Genomic DNA, 4,655 nt, shown 5'->3' with positions numbered 1-4,655 from the left:
AATCATGGCTTATGGGTGTGGCTTCTTAAAAAGGAGAAGGATTATAAATCTGTTGTCAGAAGAAAACTGTAAATGAAAAGTTACAATGGACAGCTATGAAACAGGAAGAGTCCCTGTGCAATTAAATTAATTTAATTTCATTTATTTTTAAATTAAGGTGAACACTTAAATAGGTAACTTAGCTCTGTGTACTTTTTAAAAAAAACCCAGGAGTAATAGTTTATTTGGTTACATTGAATAAACAGAAACATATTACTAAAACTTGAATATGTTTAGTATGTTGCTGTTTCTGTGCACATTTATATATATAAAATGAGATATTTTATATTAAGATTTTCAAGTGGGTACTAATATTTTTATGGAACACTCCTAGTTAATAATAATGTTCCTCTGTGGGAGGAATTTATAAGTCAAACTAGTGGTAAAAATTAACATTACCCATTCAAGATTAAAGCACACCCCCATGTATTTAACTGTGTGTGTAAGGAAAAGAACGTAATATATGCAAGGGCACCATCTGCTGACAGGTTTAGGGTACCAAACGCTTTCATGGATTTTCAGATATAGAGAAAAATACCGTACATTCAGACCTCACATACGTTAGAAAATATTCATATTAGTTTTGGCGTGATTTTAAGGGGAGCTCAGAGTTGGTATTGCTACAAAATAGTTTTGTTTCAGATTAATTTTTTAATAGTGAGCTTTTGGTTTCATTCTTTTCCTTCTGGAGTTCTTTTGCTAGCAACTGTCTTGCAAGTGTCCTCAGTGGCACAAGACAGCAAGATACATCATGATGTAAAGAATATTACACAATGTTGAATCAAAGCAAAGTGCAAAAATTCCTCTATCATTTTTTTCCTCATTTTGTTTCAAAGCATCCTTATCCTGATACTTAGGTGGAAAAGAGGAGATCAAACAACTGTAGAAAACCAGGCAGTATGGACAACAATATGCTGCAAGTCACCATTAAATAGTAGTTCTTTTTCTTCAGGCTGATAACTTTCTCCTAATACACACAATACATGCATTTGCAGTGCAAGTAATTTCTATCAACTTACTGTCAAAGCGTGCACGGAGGGAAACTGCCGGTGCGATTTTAATTATCAGACTAGCAGGGAGCAGCTTGCAGTACAGGGTATTCTGCTGGGAGCCAGGAATTCTGCAAAGCTCAGACAAAAGTTAATATCACAGAGCTGCAGGTTTAATAGTTACCGTTTTATCATAATTTACAGCTGGTCTGGGCATCAGTGGACAGTTCCTAAGCATCCACTGATTATCTTCTTATATTATTACAGTTTTCTTAACTTACAGAAGAGAATAAGAGCCGGTTTTACAAAAAAGCCTTCACTTACACAACTATCACATCACTTAGTTGCAGCACACAGATTTTCTCTGCTGCCAGGAATTTGACAGATTTTGAAGAATGCTTTATTGAGCACAGGGACTGCTGCCTGTCCGAGGGGTGCCTCTGCAGCAGATGGCATGTCCCACTACGCTGCCTTGTTTTCACCTGTCTGTCCTTGCGCTTCCAGCTCTTTTATAGAGAATTCTGTGGCAGAAAAGCAAGGCTATCTAAAGAAACGACTGAAAGAAGCAAAAATGTACCTTTTTTGTGACGGTGAGATGCTCAAATTCAAAACACTTGTACATTCATGTTACGCAAAACAAGCTATTTTTCTGACAAAAGAATTCGAATCACATACACTGCAAAGAAAATTAGTTTCAAGTGCATTTATTTTGAAATAAACAAGAATATTATATGCATATATTCATATTTATATTAAATAACTTATTATTAAACATGAGAAAAAATACTCTTACAAACTAATCTGACACTTTCACATTCTATTTTATATTATGTGACTATAGTTAGGAAATATATATAAAAACGATAAAATTGTCTCAAGCTAGCCATGAAAGCAAAGTGCACTACTGCTTAGGGCAGCGGAGGAGCAAAATGATGATGGTTCTGCTGCATCCCCCAAGGGGAGGATCACTGTGAGCGGGCAGTGGTGAATGAAGAGGAAGGAGGGGAACCCCTTCAGTAGCTCCCTATCCTTCCTTCCCTTTTTTTGTCCTTCGTCACTGAAGTAGCAAATTGGGTTTGGCATATGCTGACAAGCAGCAGTGAGACAGTTCGGCGTACCAAGACGATACATTGAATACCATTAATTCCCTAAATGATCACGCAGGGATTGCAGCTTATTCATGTTGTGTCTTTATCCCAAATGATTTGATTTTTCTTGTTTTTGGTAGTTTAAGGATGCCAAGGTAGAAATTTAGTAAGTATTTATCATGAAATCTTAACTGAAGTAGCATCCTTCCAAAGCTCTCTGAACTGGCTTTTTCTCAGTTAAAAGCCACACCTAGCACATTTTTTTTCCTAAGATTTCCAGAGTGGAATTTCTTAAAAAACATCTTCCTTTTCATTTTGTTTTGACTTTTTAGCAGAGATAAATCTGACTATAAATTAAACATTTCTAAACTTAGGTGTACTCGCACAGACGCTATACATCTTTTCTATTCACAAGTGATGCAAGATGGTGCACTAAATACAATTTTGAGAAGCTTGCTTACAGGCATTTGGAGTAATGAAAGATTTAAAACCATTATTTTGGTTTATTTAAATTGTCAGACTCCACCAAGTATTTGCCTTTCTGATAACAATTCATTGACATTAGTTTTAGCGTCTGTGTATTCAGCTGGAAATATTTCAAGACACAGATTGTTCCTGAACAGACACAGACTTACTTAATGTCCAGTGAACCTCTTCCAGAAGGATATAAGAAATATGTGTTTGTGGTTTGGGTTTATTTCACACTACCTCTCAATCGTCTTGAAAGTGAGTAAGGAAAAATGCAGCTGCTGGATAGCAAAGAAAAAATTTCGAGAATATGAAACCCAGATGTGACAGTGTCCTTACCACTGTTTCAGTAACATCTAAACCTACAGGGCATGAAAGGTCACGGTGGCTACTGATTGCCTGTAGTCTCCATAACCTTTGTAAGGTCTAATTGCTGTCTAATATTTGATGCGCAATACTCCAATAATATTAGTTAGTGAGCGTTGCTCTGTACTGCTGCATGCATTCACGTTTGTTTTGCTTTTTTGTTTGACACAAACACAAATTATTTATCATTTTTCAGATACTGCATTCCAGAGTAGCAAATCAAACAACTATAATTTCTACTCAGTGACACATCTTACTTCATATAAAAGTGCACTATTCACAAGAAACACATGAAGTTTTAACTCTACTAGAAATATGTGAGTGAATTTATATGTATGGCAATAAAATTTATAATAAATATTACAAAGTATGTGTTACTTAACGTGAATTTGAACATTTTGACTTTTCTTCAACATACTGCTCATAAGACATCTTAAAATCTGTGCTATTTTTTTAAAGGATAAATAAATAAACATCATAGTAAGACTTGGAGAATCTGAACATTATAGTCCATACAGTACCTTTCCTAGGTAAATACCGATCATTCACATTATAACCGTAACAGCTTTACTCTTTTTAAAGTAACATCTTTGTTAATTTCTAAGAATTTAATTTGTACATTCAACTTGTACATAACTGTTATGCAACTTAGTGTGTTCTCACTCCCCATTTAGCACAAACTTTTAATAGTGCTCTCCTGAAAGCAAATTCACAGTCTAAGCTGATGTGGGGCAGTTTCTCTTCATTGCCAAAATGTTTGCCTACCCAGCTGTAAAACTTAATTTTTGTTTTCTTTTAAATGACAAACGTATCTCAAAATAATAAAAAACAATATTAAAAATGTATTCTTAAAAAAAAGACTTCTGCCAATCAGGCGATAGTTTGTCATTTAAATAAAATACATCCTTAAAAGCGGTTGTTAGGAGTTGACGATCACTATGTTAAGTGGAATAGAAGTCCTGCGTTTTCTACTGCAGCTGGAAGATTCACCCTTCACCTGGGTTACTTTCTTCTTCATTAAGAGTTCACAGGAATAAATAGTTCTAGCCAGTGCAGATAATCCTTTCTTCCTTTATCTCAGCATATCTCGTCTCCGAAATTGCTTCCACAGATCTCTGAGATGTTCACTGGTTACAGTCATCACACAAGAGTAATATTCCTTCCAACCATACTTGGGAGTCTCCTGTGAAAAGTGAAAACATACAATTGGAAAAAGATATCGTTCATTAAATTCCTTAATACTACATTAAATTTTACTCAGACTCATACACACTGGATATGTATTTTAATATTAACATCACGAAAGATCAAATACTTCTATGGCTCAGAAGTACTTCTGTAAAATGAGGGTTATAAATCCATACACAGGTTAAGTATTCAGAATGCATCCTCACCTCACAGCACACAGTTAGCATTCAACAAATAGCCTATATATGTTAAAAGCTGTAAGAAAGGATTTACTCTTTATTCAGGTATGTCCTGCTCTCTCTAGTTTTGTTTCTTGCTTCTTCACATCAATGCTCTACTAAAAAAACCAGCTCTAACACCAAACAAAAAGCATAGAAAATTATTGATGTTCATGAAACTGAGGCATCACCAAAAGCCAAATACAAAATAGGCAGCTGATACGAAAGCTTCTTTATAGTAGGTTACCTTAGTCCTAAACTGCACTGTAGTGCACTGACGTTAGTGAGTGCCTGCTGAA

At 35.1% G+C, this 4,655-nt stretch overlaps 1 protein-coding gene across 1 annotated transcript in view; it reads right to left on the bottom strand.

Annotated features, from left to right (window-relative positions):
- Positions 1–3,477: 3,477 nt before the first annotated feature.
- MICU3 (mitochondrial calcium uptake family, member 3) overlaps positions 3,478–4,655 on the bottom strand; it is a 52,966-nt gene continuing 51,788 nt past the window's right edge. Inside the window, exon 15 of the mRNA XM_009885044.1 lies at positions 3,478–4,133. The gene's annotated coding sequence lies outside the window, so the exon portion shown is untranslated. The remainder of the gene's footprint in view (positions 4,134–4,655) is intronic.

Source organism: Charadrius vociferus, unplaced genomic scaffold, assembly GCF_000708025.1.
Source record: "Charadrius vociferus isolate BGI_N301 unplaced genomic scaffold, ASM70802v2 scaffold134, whole genome shotgun sequence".
NCBI lineage: Eukaryota > Metazoa > Chordata > Aves > Charadriiformes > Charadriidae > Charadrius > Charadrius vociferus.
This window is presented reverse-complemented; position numbering and strand designations above follow the sequence as displayed.